This window comes from Pogoniulus pusillus, chromosome 9 (genome assembly GCF_015220805.1).
Source record: "Pogoniulus pusillus isolate bPogPus1 chromosome 9, bPogPus1.pri, whole genome shotgun sequence".
NCBI classification, from domain to species: Eukaryota; Metazoa; Chordata; class Aves; order Piciformes; family Lybiidae; genus Pogoniulus; species Pogoniulus pusillus.
In genome coordinates, this window is record NC_087272.1 from 4,758,610 (window position 1) to 4,778,424 (window position 19,815).

The following is a 19,815-nucleotide window of genomic DNA, read 5'->3' on the forward strand; positions in this document are numbered from 1 at the left end:
ATGCAGCAATAGGGCGAGAGGCAGTGGCTTCAAAAGTGTCAGAAGCTAGACTGAGCTGAGTAAGAAGAAATTCTTCTCCATGAGGGTGGTGAGGCACTGGAATGAGTTGCCCAGAGAAGTTATGGAAGCCAAAACCCTGGAAGTGCTCAAAGCCAGGATGGATATGGCCTTTAATCACAGAACCAACCAAGTTGGAGGAGACCTCCAAGCTCATCCAGTCCAACCTAGCACCCAGCCCTGCCCAATCAACCTGACCATGACACTAAGTGTCCCAGCCAGGCTGTGCTTCAACACCCCCAGGGACAGCAACTCCACCACCTCCCTGGGCAGCCCATTCCAATGCCAATCACTCTCTCTGCCAACAACTTCCTAACAACATCCAGCCTAGACCTCCCCTGCCACAAATTGAGACTGTGTCCCCTTCTTCTGTTGCTGCTTGCCTGGCAGAAGAGACCAACCCCCACCTGGCTACAGCCTCCCTTCAGGGAGTTGTAGACAGCAATGAGGTCTACCCCTGAGCCTCTTCCTTGAGCAACCTGACCTAGTAGGAGGTGTCCCTGCCTATGGCCAGGTTGTTGGAGCTCGAGGACCTTTAAGGTCCCTTCCAATCCAAACTTTTTTATGATAGGAAAATACATACATCAAACTGTCAAGCCAGAAGCTAGAGTTTCTAAGGGCAGCAGAAATCCAGCTCTAGCATGTTTTTGAAATACATTAGTACCTTTCAGGCAATAAATCATACTAAGGAAATTCCTGGTCTTAAAGATTTTCTGTGCTATTTTAACTGTTGGTTGTTTTTTTTTTTCAGAAGAACGATAATTGTGCAATTTTATTGAAAATAACCTGCCACTAAATTCAGTATCTGTGAAAAACAGATTGCAAAAAGATAGGACTGGAAATCAGCAGGCTTTTAAATATTTATGAATCAGCTAAAATATCACCCATGTTCTCGCTCGTTCATTTCAGAGCACAAAATAAACTAGGGTGATTTAAAATATGTCTTTAGTTAAATATAGCAATAGTTTATGGCTGTAAACAATTAACAGACAACTGCTGATGTCCTTAATCAGCTCCTGTTCTTGCAAAACAGTCATTTAGCTTTAGGTTTGGTGATTTGAAAATATGTTTTCCCCCAAAAGAATTAACTATTTACCTTCTGAAAGCAGCTATACTACAAGTGCTAAACAGGAGTTTAAGGAAGCCTACTGCTTGACTTGGCATATGTAAAGATAGGATGTGAAGAAACTGGTATACATTTACAGCTGGGTGGCAGGCAAGATGAAAGGGTTTAGGACAGATTTCAACAACATAAACTAAACCTTGTGGAAAACTTAAGACCACTCTCCACCTGTTTATTTATACACAAGCAGAAAGTATCAACTCTTTGGAGTAACTCCAGATGTACTTAACACCTTTTTGGAGGAGATTTTCTTTTTGACATAATTACCACACATTTGTATTTCTTTTTGTGTGCATCCCATGAGTGGACAACTTACAGAAATATTCTGATATGACCTTATCTCTAAGAATGGTGACTACATCACAGAATCATAGAATCAACCAGGTTGGAAGAGACCTCCGAGAGCATCCAGTCCAACCTAGCACCCAGCCCTGGCCAATCAACCAGACCATGGCACTAAGCCCCCCAGCCAGGCTTTGCTTCAAGACCCCCAGGCACAGCGACTCCACCACCTCCCTGGGCAGCCCATTCCAATGCCAATCACTCTCTCTGGCAACAACTTCCTCCTAACATCCAGCTCCCTCAGCCTCTCCTCACAGGGCTCTGCTCCAGGCCTCTCATGAGCTTTGTTGCCCTTCTCTGGACACCTTCCAGCACCTCAACATCTCTCTTGAATTGAGGAGCCCAGAACTGGATACAGCACTCAAAGTGTGGCCTGAGCAGTGCTGAGCACAAGGGCAGAAGAACCTCCCTTGTCCTGCTGCCCGCACTGCTCCTGAGCCAGCCCAGGATGCCATTGGCTCTCCTGCCCACCTGGGCACACTGCTGCCTCATGTTCAGCTACTCTCTACCAGTACCCCCAGGCCCCTTTCTTCCTGGCTGCTCTCAGCCACTCTGTCCTCAGCCTGTAGCACTGCTTGGGGTTGCACAGAGTTTAAATCTACTATCAAGACTGCAGAAGCTCAAGATACCTGTGTGCAGCCTCAAGCCAGCAGCTTGAGACTTGACTGCTCACAGTAATCCCAGCTGTTGTACCACATCACAAAGATGTTATCCAAGGAATGATTTCTATCTGTCATTCTAGTCAACAGACCATGAGGCAATGAGTTGTCAAGATACTGATGCTCCCTAATTCCAAGCTAAGGAATTTTGATACTAAGTTACTTGATGCATTTAACAGCCTATTAAATAATACATGTGGGGACGGAAAGACAAAGTCAGGCTGGATGTTCATAGACTCAGGAAGAAGTTAGATGTTAGGAAGAAGTTCTTCACAGAAAGAGTGATTGGCATTGGAATGGGCTGCCTGCAGAGGTAGTGGAGTCACCATCTCTTGGGGTGTTCAAAAGGAGACTGGTTGAGGCACTTAGTGTCATGGTTTAGTTAATTAGAAGGTGTTAGGCAATAGGTTTGTCTCAATGATCATGGAGGTCTTTTCAGTCTGGTTAATTCTGTGATTTTGTGATCAGAATTCTTAATTTGTAATTCAGATTAATGATTGTCTCAGGAAAAATAAAGCTGACTGAGAAAGAATGATGCCCAAAAGATAGCAAAGATCTATTTTCCAGATAATGTTCGGTGTTATGCCTAATTTGCTTTAGGAGACATCTGTGATGATTGAAGAAATCCAGAAATGCATTTTGTTCTGAGTTGCAAAGGTTCTAAGTACACACTCAAGATTGATGACTTCCATCTGCTGCCTCCTAGATGGCTTCACAAATTTGTAACCTTTTTACTAAAGGCTAATGAGTTTTTAACACTTTTTTCCTCCATGAAAGGACTGAACAAGAGCAGACCTTGTACTTTCTACCCCGATTCTCTTAACCGCTCCTTGAGTCCAGCATCAGTAAGTTTGCAGATGACATCAAGCTAGGAGCAGGTGTTGATCTGTTGGAAGGTAGGAGAGCCCTGCAGAGGGACATGGACAGGCTGGATGGGTGGGCAGAGGCCAATGGGATGAGATTGAACAAGGCCAAGTGCAGGGTTCTGCACTTTGGCCACAAGAACCCCAAGCAGTGCTATAGGCTGGGGACTGAGTGGCTGGAGAGCAGCCAGGAGGAAAGGGACCTGGGGGTACTGATAGATAGTAAGCTGAAGATGAGCCAGCAGTGTGCCCAGGTGGTCAAGAGAGCCAATGGCATCCTGGCCTGCATCAGGAACAGTGTGGCCAGTAGGACAAGGAAGGTTATTCTGCCCCTGTACTCAGCACTGGTCAGACCATACCTTGAGTGCTGTGTCCAGTTCTGGGCCACTCAATTCAAGAAAGATGTCGAGGTGCTGGAACATGTCCAGAGAAGGGCAACAAAGCTGGTGAGGGGCCTGGAGCACAAATCCTATGAGGAGAGGTTGAGGGAGCTGGGCCTGTTTAGCCTGGAGAAGAGGAGGCTCAGGGGGGACCTCATTACTGTCTACAACTACCTGAAGGGACATTGTAGCCAGGTGGGGGGTGGCCTCTTCTCCCAGGCAACCAGCAATAGAACAAGGGGACACAGTGTGAAGTTGTGCCAGAGTAGGTATAGGCTGGATATTAGGAAGAAGTTCTTCACAGAGAGAGTGATTGGCATTGGAATGGGCTGCCCAGGGAGGTGGTGGAGGCACTGTCCCTGGGGGTCTTCAAGAAAAGCCTGGATGAGGCACTTAGTGCCATGGTCTGGTTGATTGGCTAGGGCTGGGTGATAGGTTGGGCTGGATGATCTTGAAGGTCTCTTCCAACCTGGTTGATTCTATGATTCTATGACAGTCCCAGCCACCATTTTCACACGATTGCCTTCTTCACTGGTGCCTATTTTCTTTGACAGTATACACAGCAGACAATCCTTGTCTCAGTGTTTTCATAGTGTCTTAATTATGCACTGTCAACGCTGAACGAACGTTCTAAGAGTGCCTGAGTATCTGCATACTGTTTTGTCACCTTTCTTAACTTTGCATATCATCCTGCAGACTCCTAGTAATGACTGTAATAGTACTTCAGAGAAGTTATGTCAGCCTGCACATACCATTAATGCATTAACGTGTCAAAACGGCAGTGAATGACACAGCTCCAGGCAGTCTTAAAAGCTGCTAATGGTTGCTCGGCTCTGAGGAATTGATTTGTAAGCAACACTAAAGCTGTAAAACTTTCGTCCTGATGTATGGCACCATGAAATCTTTTTCTATCACCCACCTTACATTTATAGCATGGGCAACAGCTATTTGAATAAAGTAAAAGTCTGTAAGGAGAAATGCTTCATGCTATCTATGCTAGGGCATTGTTACTACCAGAAGAAAGGTGTCAGAATGCCATAACAGTGGAAAGGATTCAGCTCTTAACACCACAAAGAAGAAAACTTCAGATATTGCTCTGTTTCCCTAGCAGGCCTGCATCAGTAACTTGAAAGATGAAATATATCCTGACTTAACTTTTAATGACTGCCATTGGGCTCTAATATGAACTGTGCTTTAGGCCATTTATAACAAAAGGCATTTAGTAATTAGAATTACAAGCTCCTGACAGTTAACATTAAAAGAGCTAAGAGAAAAACCAACCACGCAAACAACCACAAAAACCCCTGGGACGGTGCAAAAGTCAAGCAGGGAAAGCAGTCTACTAATGGCTCTTGCATTATGACCTTTCCACGTTGCACTCACTCCAGCATCCTGGAATTAGGAAGAGTTTTCTATTTCCTGACTGGACGTAGGGGAAGGAGAGAGGACATGAGAGAGGTTGTCCCTTTCAGAGAAGGACAAAAGGGATTACACCAACAAGAAGTTTGAGGTGTGTCATTTCTGAAAGATAATACATTGAGAAATGTGACCAACAATTCCTACAGCTACATATTACATGTGGATATGAGAGAAGTTTTACCTTCCTTAATAGGGTGTGCAGTTCAACTTTCCTGAACTTATGTTGGGTTTGGGTTTTTTTTCGGTTACTCCCAAAAAAACCCACCTGCATTTGTCACAAGCAAGGGGGGAAAGTATCTGAAAGTTTCATACTGGCTGTTGGTAGTAAGCACAGAATTCCTGGCTCTGCTGAAATCAGTGAGAGCTGGAGCATCAACTTCAAAGAAACCAGTATTTTGTTCTGCATGTTCAGATATTATAGAATCATAGAATGAACCACGTTGGAAGAGACCTCCAAGATCATCCAGTCCAACCTAGCACCCAGCCCTAGCCAGTCAACTACACCATGGCACTAAGTGCCCCATCCAGGCTTGGCTTCAACACCTCCAGGGACAGCAACTCCACCACCTCCCTGGGCAGCCCATTCCAATGCCAATCACTCTCTCTGACAACAACTTCCTCCTACCATCCAGCCTAGACCTCCCCCACCACAACTTGAGACTGTGTCCCCTTGTTCTGTTGCTGGTTGCCTGGCAGAAGAGCCCAACCCCACCTGGCTACAGCCTCCCTTCAGGGAGATGTAGACAGCAATGAGGTCTGCCCTGAGCCTCCTCTTCTCCACGCTGCACACCCCCAGCTCCTCAGCCTCTCCTCACAGGGCTGTACTCCAGGCCCCTTACCAGCTTCATTGCCCTTCTCTGGACACCTTCCAGCACCTCAACACCTCTCTTGAATTGAGGAGCCCAGAACTGGACACAGCACTCAAGGTGTGGCCTGACCAGCGTTGAATACAGACAAGAATAACCTCCCTTGTCCTACTGGCCACACTGCTCCTAATCCAGGCCAGGATGCCACTCAGTGGTATCTCTCTACCAATTAAATACTTCGTAGCAGTGAACTGTACCCAAATCACATCAAATTGCTTTAGGTTTAGAAAAAGCACAATTAAAGCTTTTAAACTATACAATACTGAAATGCAGCACAAGGAAGAGGAGCATCGTTCACCTAGAAGCATACAAAGCAATTCCAGCCCAGACAAGAACAAACAAATGTAGAGATTAAAGATTTACATATGCTTTTTATACTGAAGATTATGAAGAAAGGGATGTAACATTAGGGAGTAGATGACCCCAATTACTACTGTAATGAGCTTTTTCAATTGTGTTGTGCTACTTTGAGGCTAACTGGAATATTTTAGTAAGAGAAATTAGATGCTAGGCTGTGAAAAGGAAACAATGGTGATGTCTATCTCGCTCATAGGCTTGCTGAGATGGATAAGAACAAGAACACAAACACAGGTAAGACAGAGTGTATGTCTCTGTCTGCCAGAATGTGTGCTTCTCTTCTGCTTATGTGTAACCCAACTAATCCTTCTCCTTTTCACCAACCCTTTTGATTCCTAACCCCCCTTGGCAATCCTCCAAACTCACCCTGCATGTAAGGCAAACTCTGGGATAAGGCAGAGGGGTGGAAAGATGGTGGCAGGGTGGTTGGGAGCCCCTCCTGGGGACTCTGGTTTCTGGCAGGGCTGCTGTGTTTCTGTATTGCTTTTAACTTGTACAGTTCTGTATATAGCTGTAAATATTGTAACATATTGTAAATATCTGCTTGCATATTGTGCTAAGATGTGAACATAAAGCTTCATTCCTTAACTTCCAGGTGTCTGAGTCTAGTGTGAGTGATTTCGGTGGGGGGGGCAGGTAACTCCCAAACCATCACATGTGTTTAGAAGTAACAAACAGCAAGGCACAGAGACAGGCAATTTTAAAAACAGCTTTAGACAATCTAATGCAGAACACATCTAAGGATGAATTAGCAGGTCCTGCCTGAAAAGTAAGAGTTTCAGCTCTCCACATTTTAGATGGATTTAGATGTATCACTTCTGCAGTTAGTAAAAGTGTCCTTGTTTAGATTTCTGTCTTTTAACAACAGCAATTTCTTTCTAAGGCAGCTTTAAGAGCTGTGTCAGAGAGTGCTCTTTTCTATAGCACATCATAAATCTTCACAGTAGTCAGGATGTGGGTCAAGCTCTAGACTACTCACTTCATGAAGGCTAAGACATATGAACTATACCCAGATAAACATGGGGTTTAATTTTCAAATTATGTATTCTGACATCACAGAACATAAACCTTTGACACAGAAATCCATCTATTAGGTGCTAATCTAAAACTGGAGCCAGAGAAGCAGAAGGAATGTTTTTTTCCATTCCTAGCAATGCTCTGTTTCATAACAACAAATTTCAAATCAGTACAAACTACTGGGGAAAGCCTACAGCCACTAGTAGAGAATCCCCAGAAGAAAAGGGAGGAAGGAAAACGTTTCTTTGATTGTATTAAGTAAACACAAGAAAGAGAACTGAGACAACAAAGCCCTTATTCAACTTCAGACAACTCCAATCTCTCTGAAAGTGCCCAAACAAAAGACTTAATGCAGACTAACAAACACGTGCATTCACAGTGCACTGATTTACAATCTTCTTATTAAGCACATAGTTTTGTTTCTCTTAAATGGATATAAAAAGCAAATGTGAGCTTCATAGTGCCAACACATCTATGCTCTAGCTGAACAGATGGGACAGCACCCAGAGATCATTTGTCTGGCTACGGTGTAGTTGCAATAGCATTTCACAGAATCACAGCATTTCTTAGATTGGCAAAGCCCTTCATGCTCATCGAATCCAATCCTGAGTTTCACACTGACAAGTCCTTGGCTAAACCAAACCCTTCAGCACAACATCTCAGCATAATGAATCCCTATGGTTGGAAAGGACACCAAGATCAGCCAGTCAAACAGACGCAGCCACTGAGAGAACCCAGACACAGAAGACCCTGCTTAGCAAATAGCCTTGCTTATGTATTTTTGACCATTCACCTTTTCACCTTCACATATACCTACTGGCATGGTGGATGCAGAAACCTAGCCCTGGCTTCTGAGAAGCCTGTGCTGTGTAACGTTAGAGGCAGGTTTTTCTGCAGAAGCACTTTGGACTAAGACATCCCCAGCCATCAAGAGTTTCACTTATGCATTAGCCTTGGTACTTTATGATTTAAAGTACATAAATGAGGGTCACAGATCATTTTAGACCCTCAAAATTGATCTCTATTGCAAAATAGTTTGTACATTTACCTTGGGCTTTGCTGAACTGTGACATCAAACTTTACCATCACAGCCTAATACTTGGAATACAATGAAAGAGAGGCTCCTAAACATGGCTCCACAATACCCAAAGTAGATTTCTGCATTTAATAAAGTTTTTTTTCCCCATTTGTCTTTGCACATCCTTGCCAACAGTCATCTGTACTTCGCACTGGTCAGACCACACCTTGAGTACTGTGTTCAGTTCTGGGCCCCCCAGTTTAGGAAGGACACTGAGATGCTTGAGCGTGTCCAGAGAAGGGCGACGAGGCTGGGGAGAGGCCTCGAGCACAAGCCCTACGAGGAGAGGCTTAGGGAGCTGGGGTTGTTTAGCCTGGAGAAGAGGAGGCTCAGGGGCGACCTTATTGCTGTCTACAACTACCTGAAGGGTGGTTGTGGCCAGGAGGAGGTTGCTCTCTTCTCTCAGGTGGCCAGCTCCAGAACAAGAGGACACAGCCTCAGGCTGCGCCAGGGGAAATTTCGGCTCGAGGTGAGGAGAAAGTTCTTCACTGAGAGAGTCATTGGACACTGGAATGGGCTGCCCGGGGAGGTGGTGGAGTCATCGTCCCTGGGGCAGTTCAAGGCAAGGTTGGATGTGGCACTTGGTGCCATGGTCTAGCCTTGGGCACTGTGGTAAAGGGTTGGACTTGATGATCTGTGAGGTCTCTTCCAACCTTGGTGATACTGTGATACTGTGATCTTTTCCACCTCTGTGAAACATCACCTCATGTAAAAGCCAGAGCTGCTTAAGGATAGAAAATATATCCAAAATGAAGTTAGACACAAAGATTCACAGGCAAGCATGCATGGAATCACAAACATCACTTCCTAGCTCGACCTTGCCATTCACCTGGATGCTGAGAAGCAAAAAGGAAAACTGTGTTCAAGTCAAGCTATCTGTAATGTCAAACATGAAATTTGGGTAAGTTATGGATATGTGGCTACTGGATAAAACATCCAGTAAGTACCTGCAAAGTTAGAAACAACCACAGTTAAGTGTTGGCATCCAAGAAAATATTTTAGGGCCCAGCAATTTTTACTTTAGTTGCCTTCATTTCAGCCAGACCATCTTTAGATATCATGGAATCATAGAATCAACCATGTTGGAAGAGACCTCCAAGAGCATCCAGTCCAATCCATCATCCAGTCCTATCCAGTCAACTAGACCATGACACTAAGTGCCTCATCCACGCTCTGCTTCAACAACTCCAGGGACAACTCCACCACCTCCCTGGGCAGCCCATTCCAATGCCAATCACTCTCTCTGCCAACAACTTCCTCCTAACATCCAGCCTAGACCTCCTGTGGCACAACTTGAGACTGTGTCCCCTTCTTCTGTTGCTGCTTGCCTGGCAGAAGAGACCAACCCCCACCTGGCTACAGCCTCCCTTCAGGGAGTTGCAGACAGCAATGACCTCTGCCCTGAGCCTCCTTCTTGTGCAGGCTGCACACCCCCAGCTCCCTCAGCCTCTCCTCACAGGGCTGTGCTCCAGGCCCCTCGCCAGCTTTGTTGCCCTTCTCTGGACACCTTCCAGCACCTCAACATCTCTCTTGAATTGAGGAGCCCAGAACTGGATGCAGCACTCAAGGTGTGGCCTGAGCAGTGTTGAGTACAGACAAGAATAATCTCCCTTGTCCTGCTGCCCACACTGCTCCTGAGCCAGGATGCCACTGGCCCCCCTGGCCACCTGGGCACACTGCTGGCTCGTGTTCAGCTACTATCTACCAGTACCCCCAGGTCCCTTTCTGCCTGACTGCTCTCCAGCCACTCAGTCCCCAGCCTGTAGCACTGCTTGGGGTTGCTGTGGACAAAGTAAATTTAATCCCCTCTGAATTCTTCTGGTTAAATGTGGCGCTTTTATAAGGCACACTTTCAAAACATTATTTCCTCTAGCAACTGTTTATATGTTAACATGAAATGTATGAACAGGTTTTATTCTACAGTATTTTGTGAGGTCTACATATTTCTTAAAGGGGTTTCATTCTACCAAAACATTAATGGAAATGTAAGATGAAAATTGTAACTTAACATTCTGAATATATGCAAGATAAAACATCACTTCTGGCACAAATCAACTTTAATTTGTTGCTGCACCTACTAGAAAAGTTTTCTGGTATGTTCAAAACAGAATGAGTTGTGAACTTTTAAACAGAACATATTTTTTTTTGGAGAAACCCAAAAACATAAACCAAAAACATAAGTGGACATGTTTCTTACCTATACTCTGACAGAAATCTCTTTAGTATCATGGGAATTTAAGAGCAAACACAGCAGGCAGTGGTTCTCTGTAAGAAAAAAAGTAGATAATATGGTTAATGAGATTTCTAAATGTGGGAATTAAGAAGTTCTAGGTGTAAGAAAATGTCTTTGGGCTTAATGAAACTGAAGCTCCCTCAGTTTTCTATTCCACATATTCATGCTACTAAAGGCATGCTTTTAATCAACTTTGGGTAGAAAACAAAAGGAAAACAAAGACCAGACCAACAAAACAACACAAGCACACACATACTCCCCAAAAAAAGCTTTCAAATCAAGAAAGCAATTAAGTATACATAGAAAAACATTTTAATCACCGTTTTAGGCTATAAAATAATGACACTATATTCAGGACAGAAAATATTCCCACTGGACCATATGATTTGTTAACTCAATAACATAATTACTTCCATTCCAGCCCTGAAAGATATTCTAACACGTTTTCCCTAGAATACCCAAATGTAGATCAGAATTAATAATCCCATCACCTGCAGAACACAATAGAGTAAAACAAAATTACTTTAGAAAGGCACTTTCTAAGTCATGAAGTTTGTCCATTGCTGAAAATGTCTAAGTAGTGTCAGGAGTCTCTATAAAACAGTGAAATAGTCTGGAAGAAACCCTCTCTGCTACCCAGTGGGATGTGTTCCGAGTTTACTGTGGAGAGGCTGAGGGAGCTGGAGGTGTGCAGCCTGGAGGAGACTCAGGGGTGACTGCACTGCTGTCTACAGCTCCCTGAAGGGGAGTGCTCTCTCTCTGAGTAGGCACTGCCTTTCACAGAGATTTATAATGCTATAAATATTAATTTTTAGCACCACTTCCCCACTCCCCACCCCTCTGGATTGTAAATAGTGGTTTGCTTCTTGAAAGAGACTAATGCAGATTTTAGCAGAATTGTAGCTTCTGTATAATAATGCTGTCATGCCTTCAGTTTACCATATGTCTGATGATTTCTTCACTATCAGAACTGGTAATTAGGTTCATGTAAATGGAAAATAGAGAATGACTTGTGAATCTCCTTGGGAGTCAGTGTTGGTGTACTGTGCACCTCTTTGTCGCTATATGCATCTGGATGGAGGGAAGGGTATGTTCTCAGTTTGGCATTCAGCTACCATATACAGTATAGAATGTTCTTAATAGAATCATAACATCAAGCAGGTTGAAAGAGACCTCCGAGAGCATCCAGTCCAACCTACCACCCAGCCCTGTCTAGTTGACTAGACCATGGCACTAAGTGCCCCAGCCAGGCTTGGCTTCAACACCTCCAGGGACAGTGACTCCCGCACCTTCCTGGGCAGCCCATTCCAATGCCAATCACTCTCTCTGCCAACAACTTCCTCCTAACATCCAGCCTAGACCTCCCTTGGTACAGCTTGAGGCTGTGTCCCCTTCTGTTGCTGGGTGCCTGGCAGAAGAGAGCAACCCCATCTGGCTACAGCCTCCCTGCAGGGAGCTGCAGACAGCAATGAGCTCTGCCCCGAGCCTCCTCTTCTGCAGGCTGCACACCCCCAGCTCCCTCAGCTTTTCCTCACAGGGCTGTGCTCCAGGCCCCTCATCAGCATCATTGCCCTTCTCTGGACACCTTCCAGCACCTCAACATTTCTCTTGAATTGAGGAGCCCAGAACTGGACACAGCACTCAAGGGGTGGCCTGAGCAGTGATGAGCACAGGGGCACAAGAACCTCCCTTGTCCTGCTGCCCACACAGGCCAGGATGCCATTGGCTCTGCTGCCCACCTGGGCACACTGCTGTCTCATCTTCAGATACTCTCTCCCAGCACCCCCAGCTCCCTCTCTGCCTGGCTGCTCTCAGCCACTCTGGCCCCAGCCTGTAGTGCTGCTTGGGGTTATTGTGGCCAGAGTATAGAACCCTGCACTTGGCCTTGTTCAATCTCATCCCATTGGCCTCTGCCCACCCTGCCTGGCCAGGTCCCTCTGCAGGGCTCTCCTACCCTCCAACAGCTCCACATCTGCTCCTAGCTTGGTGTCATCTGCAAACTCACTGCTCCAGATCATCAATAAAGATATTGAACAGGACTGGGCCCAGCACTGATCCCTGGGGCACACCACTGGAGACAGCTGCCAGCTGGATGTGGCACCATTCACCACCACTCTCTGGGCCCTGCCCTCCAGCCAGTTCTTGACCCATACCAGAGTGAATCTGTCCAAGCCAGGAGCTGCCAGCTTTTGAGCACATCATAAACATTGCTGTTTATATACTCGACTATGCCAAGTCATAAGGAGGTTTTTCCTGTCAGAAACATATTTTCAAGGAGACTGAAATAGAGATTGCTCTGCAGTCACTTCAAAGGTTCTACTTATTTTTCAAGAAGCTGAAACAATGTCATTGTCACAGTACATTTGAAATTTGGTGGAGAAAATATCCCATGAATAAAGAAGCACATTTGCCCTTCCAGATGAAATGCCAGGAAAACACAGCTGAAGGGAAGCCATTCCAAACCACCATCCCTTTGGATTATTTGGATTTTTCAGGTAAAAAGTTTGACAAGTCTGCCAAGCTGCCCCATGAATGTAATAATTCTTATATGGATTCCTCTGAGGACTGAGTATCATAGCACCTAGAAAATCTGCCCAAGAAATCCTAAGAAATAGTGGAAATTACACACTTAAATCTACCTGAGAAAGGTGAAGGTTCAGTGTTCCATATGTCCCACTCATAGCATGAAAAGTACAACAGTATCTCACACTAACTCTCAAGGAGATGCTCACATCAATCCTCACTTTCCAGGCTACTTGCCCTTTGACATGTGATGATATCTGATGTATCATCACCTAAGAGAGCTGCTCTCCAAAAGTTCATCTCCCACATACTTTAGGAGATGCAGTTACTTAATGAAATTATAGAATGGGCTTCCTGGAGGAGGCTCAGGGCAGACCTCATTGCTGTCTACAACTCCCTGAAGGGAGGCTGTAGCCAGGTGGGATTGGGCTCTGCTGCCAGGCAAGCAGCAACAGAAGAAGGGGACACAGTCTCAAGTTGTGGCAGGGGAGGTCTAGGCTGGATGTTAGGAGGAAGTTGTTGGCAGAGAGAATGACTGGCATTGGAATGGGCTGCCCAGGGAGGTGGTGGAGTCCTCATCCCTGGAGGTGTTCAAATATAGACTGAATGAGGCACTTAGTGCCATGATCTAGTTGACTGGACAGGGCTGGGAGATAGCTTGAACTGGATGATCTTGGAGGTCTCTTCCAACCTGCTTGATTCTATGATTCTATGAAAACATACTTGAAATGGTAATTTATTCCATTAAAATTTAACCAAGATGCCCTGCTTTACACAAGTGTGAGGCATCAGTCACTGTCTTCATCAGCTGCAAAACAAATGCTGCAGATATGAAACATAAACACGAATCCACAGATGAGGCACTCAACGTCCGCACAGAAACACCCGAACAATGACCCAGTTTAGAAGTTATCTTTCTGAGAGAAGCAAACAATAATCACAATAAATCTGACAGTCTAGAAAAATGCCTCAAGCTCTAAGAGAAAAAGATTTTCATTTGGTGACTATGCTTTTTGGGAGAAGTAAATATTTGCTTGGAAGTTATGCATATAAAACACACATCATTCTCTAACAGCTGAAGATACAAGAAAAGCTTATAAATAATAAATGCAGCAATGGGAAAGGGAAAATCCAAACTAAAACCTACCCAGAGTCTTTTTTGCTCTCATTACTTACCTTCTTTTTTTATATATATACATCAAATAAGTTGGCAAACATTACAGACACTTTCTGTAACAAGACAGACATGGACATGCCGGGACACATCCAGAGAAGGGCCACAAGGTTGATCAGAGGGCTGGAGCACCTGTCCTATGAAGACAGACAGAGAGTTGTGGGCCCCTCAATTCAAGAAAGATGTTGAGGTGCTGGAACATGTCCAGAGAAAGGCAATGAAGCTGGTGAGGGGCCTGGAACACAAATCCTATGAGGAGAGGTTGAGGGAGCTGGGCCTGTTTAGCCTGGAGAAGAGGAGGCTCAGGGGGGACCTCATTACTGTCTACAACTACCTGAAGGGGCATTGCAGCCAGGTGGGGGGTGGCCTCTTCTCCCAGGCAACCAGCAATAGAACAAGGGGACACAGTCTCAAGTTGTGCCAGGGTAGGTATAGGCTGGATGTTAGGAAGAAGTTCTTCACAGAGAGAGTGATTGGCATTGGAATGGGCTGCCCAGGGAGGTGGTGGAGGCACCGTCCCTGGGGGTCTTCAAGAAAAGCCTGGATGAGGCATTTAGTGCCATGGTCTGGTTGATTGGTTAGGGCTGGATGATAGGTTGGACTGGATGATCTTGGAGGTCTCTTCCAACCTGGTTGATTCTATGATTCTATGATTCAGTCTGGAGAAAAGAAGACTCCAAGGAGACTTTATTGTGGCCTCCCAGCATCAGAAAGGGGCTACAAGAAAGCTGGGGAGGGACTTTTTAGAGTGTCAGGTAGTGATAGGACTGGGGGGAATGGATCCAAGCTAGAGGAAGGGAGATTTAGATTAGGCATTGTGAAGAAGTTGTTCACCACAATGGTGATGAGACACTGGAAGAGGTTTCCCAAAGAGGTGGAGGAAGGCACATCCCTGGAAGATTTTAAGGCCAGGCTGGATGTGGCTCTGGGCTGCTTGATCCAGTGAAAAACGTCCCTGCCCATGGCACAGGGGTTGAAACTAACTGACCCTTGAGGTCTCTTCCAACCCTGACAATTCTGTGATTCTCTGAACTGCAAAAACCTGAAGCAAACAGAACCATGAGAATGTTCTGGGGAGCCAAAAACTAACTACTAAGACTGCTCATTCTGTTAGAATAATTAAAGTAGGTTACAGGAAAATAATCACAAGTACTAGGGTGGAGGAACAAAACAAACATAAAAAAGTTACTCAAAACCAATCCAACTTAAGGATTGGTAACCACTGAGAGCTGGTATTTGCACAAATAACTCTGAGTCCAGAATGGCATCTGGGTAAACAATGCCAGATTTTGTCAGATTTGTAATTAATCTGGCCAAATTTCATACTGAAAACCATCTACAGATAATAAACACAGAATGCGAAGGTCTATTAAAGAGTTGTTTGTCTGAGTTTTTTTTCCCCAGAATTTAATCATACTCTCCAGGAAGAAACTGGTTCTGCTGTCACAAAGAGTAAAAATTAGCAAACCATTAAAGAAAAAGAACTAAACTTAATAGTTTGCATCAAATGGATAGGTATTTTTTTAATAAATGGAAACTGTGACTAAAAAGCAGTATGTAGAAGGCAAATGAAGAATGTAATTGCCATAAAAAAGCACATCAGTGGTCCATCTAGTCCAGCATTCTCTCACCATAAACACACACACAAAATGCTTAATGAAGCTAACAGAGCATGCATAAATCATCAGCTGCCTTCAGAAAATGCTTCATGAACCCAGAGCTGACTTTACATCAGCTAGATGGATAAAGAACTGGCTTGATGGCTGCACCTAAAGAGTGGTTGTCAATGGGTCCATGGCCAAGTGGATGTCAGTGACAAGCACAGTCCCTCAGGGATTAGTCCTGGAACCAGTCTTGTTCAACATCTTTGTGGGTGCCATGGACAGAGGCACTGAGTGCAGCCTCAGCAAGTTTGCTGAAGACACCAAGTTGTGTGGTGCAGCAGCCAGGCTGGAGGGCAGGGATGCAAACCAGAGAGATCTGGACAGGCTGGAGAGGTGGGCACAAGCCAAGCTCAGGAGGTTCAACAAGATCAAGGGCAAGGTCCTGCAGCTGGGTCGAGGGAATCCCAAGAACAAATGCAGGCTGGGCAGTGAGTGGCTGGAGAGCAGCCCTGAGGAGAGGGACTTGGGGGTGCTGCTGGAGGAGAAGCTCAACAGGAGCCAGCAGTGTGCACTTGCAGCCCAGAAAGCCAAGCAGAGCCTGGGCTGCAGCAGCAGAAGTGTGGCCAGCAGGGCCAGGGAGGGGATTCTCCCCCTCTGCTGTGCTCTGCTGAGACCCCACCTGGAGTACTGCATCCAGTTCTGGAGCCCCCATTCCAAGAGGGATGTGGAGATGCTGGAGTGCGTCCAGAGAAGGGACAGGAGGATGCTCAGAGGGCTGCAGCAGCTCTGCTATGAGCGCAGACTGAAAGAGTTGGGGCTGTGCACTCTGCAGAAGAGGAGGCTCCCAGGTGACCTTCTTGTGGCCTTCCAGGATCTGAAGTGGGCTACAAAAAAGCTGGGGAGGGACTTTTGAGGCTATCAGGGAGTGACAGGACTTGGGGGAATGGAGCAACGCTGGAGGTGGGTAGGTTCAGACTGGATATGAGGAGGAAATTGTTGAGCATGAGAGTGGTGAGAGCCTGGCATGGGTTGCCCAGGGAGGTAGTTGAGGCCCCATACCTGGAGGTGTTTAAGACCAGGCTGGCTGAGGCTGTGTGCAGGCTGCTCTAGGGCAGGGTGTCCCTGCCCATGGCAGGGGAGTTGGAACTAGGTGATCCTTGTGGTCTCTTCCAACCCTTATTGATCCTATAATTCTATTTTAAAAAGGGCATATGTAGAGCAGTCCTGAACTACTTTTAGGGAAAGAAAAAATGAAAAGTATGTCAAATTCTACAATTGCCTTTTTTGCCAAGTCTCTATTGTGCTTCTTTTTGTATTTTGGGCAGAATGTAGTCCTTACCACTCCTTGGCATTCAAGTTGCAGTTACTGATGTATACTAATATACTTTTTCAGCTGAATTTTTTACAGCCTTGCTTTGCAAAAGTTTAGAAACATAATGAATTACAGATGTAGGGCTACTGCAGTGTCATGGGAATTGCTTCTTCATGAAGGCTGCGATTACTTTCTGCTTTCTCATGAATATTTCTATACCAGTAATTGAACAACTCCTCTGCTTGTTCTAGTCCCTTATGAACATGCCCATCTCTGCTTTGCAACACAAAAGGAACAATTTGTGAACTAACGTGCAGTTAATGAATCATCATCATCAAAACTATCTCGTAGAAAATGACTGAATGCAGAGATCACTGCGAATCACAGAATGGTTTAGGTTGGAAGGGACCTCAAGGATCATCCAGTTCCAACCCCCTGATATGGGCAGGGACACCTCCCACTAGAACAGGTCACTCAAGGCCTCATCCAACCTGGCTTTCAACACCTCCAGGGAGGGAGCAGCCACAGCCTCCCTGGGCAACCTGTGCCAGTGTCTCACCACCCTCACTGCAAAGAACTCTTTCCTAACATCCAGTTTGAATCTCCCCTCTGCCAGTTTAAACCCATTACTCCTTGTCCTGTCATTACAAGACCTTGGAAATAGTTCCTCCCCAGCCTTCCTGTAGGTCCCCTTCAGATACTGGAAGGCCACTCTAAGGTCTCCTGGAAGCCTTCTCTTCTCCAGGCTGCAGAGCCCCAGCTCTTGTAGCCTGTCCTTATAGAAGAGCTGCTGCAGCCCTCTGAGCATCAATGCAAGATGCAGTTTAATAATTGGATTCCTGTGGCAGAAGCAAGAGATTGGAAAACTGGCAGGGTTATAGCAGTAGACATTTTAATTTGAGGGAAGTTGAAATAAAAAAAAGTTAACAAAATACACAACTGGGTGTCTTAAAGAACTCTGTCAGGTCAAAGGGATAGGACAGAGACCAACAGCATAGTAAAATGACTCATTAGAAGCTCATTTTCCATGTGGTGACACTGAAACCTGTGCAAGGGATGGTATGAGAGATGGGAAAATGTCCTCTCCTTCCTAAGCCTCACATTTCCAGGGGCCAAGCCCTGAGAACTGCGTTGAGCTTTTCACAAGTTGCCATGACCTTCATAGACTTGCTTCTAGTTTGGAGATAATCTTAAGCAGCTGCTTGGCTTTCATTATTTCATTGCATACCCTTACCACTACTATTATAACCTTTTGCTTTCTGAAAAAAACTATCTTCTGATTTGTTTCTTCTGAGGCCTTTCTCACAAGAAAAAACACCAGTGTGAAGTTTCATGATTGGCATGACCCAACTTCTTCAAGATTTGTTATCCTGGGCAATCCAAGGATTTTCCTAAGCTCTTGGAATACATCAGTCATCATTTATACTGAGGCAAAACCAAAGGTTTTTTTCTTTTCACATGTCAAATATTGTTCATCGATTTGTTCTATTCCAGTCACCAAAAACTGATCAACAAAATGACTGAATGCACCAAAGTCCTTGGCTTCAGTGATCAAGGACTGGATAAGGGTTGGACTTGATGATCTGTGAGGTCTCTTCCAACCCTGATGATACTGTGATACTGTGATATCTGGCTACTTGAGTGACAGAAGTTTAAATGCTGTGCCATGGGCTACACGCTCATCATCCTTCCTCAAATATCTTTCCTGACTATCAAACAGTATCCCCTCTATTACAGCTGTCATTCAACCCATCCAGCATTATGTTGTCATGGCCATTCAGTCACACAATTAGCTCATAAAAGGAGACCATGGGCACTCTTCAGGCCTGTTATGAACTGTATTGGGTGAATGATGTGTCTCAGCTGGGGGGACTGCTCTGCTGCATGGGAAGACAGCACGGACGGCTGGTTTTGTGTATGACATCCTGAGACAGACTGAATGTGTTCTTTGTTGACATACCAGGAAGTCAGGAGGGAAAACAGATCTATCCTTCCCTCACTAGAAAATGTCTATGCACCTTCTCTAAACAAGGTAGGATTCACTCTCAAAAGCAAAAAAAACCCAAACCCATCACTGTTCTGTGGCAAGTAGTATCCATTTGGTCTCATATGCCTACTGAGTAAAAATATCTGAAACATGTAAGATCCATAGTAAGAAAAGGTTGCAGTTTCTGTTTATTCAGGTCTAACTTCAACCTCATCCTCCTATGGCAGAACTCTATGTTTGAAATTAGAGTGAAATACCCCTGTATATGTGCTACTACAGAATTTTGCTAGAAAAATCACAGAATCAACCAGGTTGGAAGAGACCTCCAAGCTCAGCCACTCCAACCTAGCACCCAGCCCTGCCCAATCAACCAAACCATGGCACTAAGTGTCCCAGCCAGGCTTTGCTTCAACACCTTCAGCGATGGTGACACCACCACCTCCCTGGGCAGCCCATTCCAATGCCAATCACTCTGTCTGCCAACAACTTCCTCCTAACATCCAGCCTAGATCTCCCCTGGCACAGCTTGAGACTGTGTCCCCTTGTTCTGCTGCTGGTTGCTTGGCAGAAGAGACTAACCCCAACATGGCTACAGCCTCCCTTCAGGTAGTTGTAGACAGCAATGTTTTCCAGTCCAGCCTTAAAAAGACCACTTTAATTTGTGTGAGAGGGTTTTGTTTTTTTGTCTCCTCTCTGGATAGTCCACTTATAGAATGATAAAAGAATTCAGAAACTTTCTGTTTGCTATTCTGGTTGCAGCTACCAATTAACAAGGAGTGCTGGACCTCAAACAGTTCTCAACTTACATGATCTACCTTGTT

The 19,815-nt window shown here is 45.2% G+C and overlaps 1 long non-coding RNA gene across 1 annotated transcript in view; it reads right to left on the bottom strand.

The window, feature by feature from the left end:
• Positions 1-19,815, bottom strand: part of LOC135177964 (uncharacterized) — an 87,367-nt gene that overhangs the window by 32,834 nt on the left and 34,718 nt on the right. Inside the window, exon 2 of the long non-coding RNA XR_010303284.1 lies at positions 10,359-10,426. This is a non-coding gene — a long non-coding RNA (uncharacterized LOC135177964). The remainder of the gene's footprint in view (positions 1-10,358; positions 10,427-19,815) is intronic.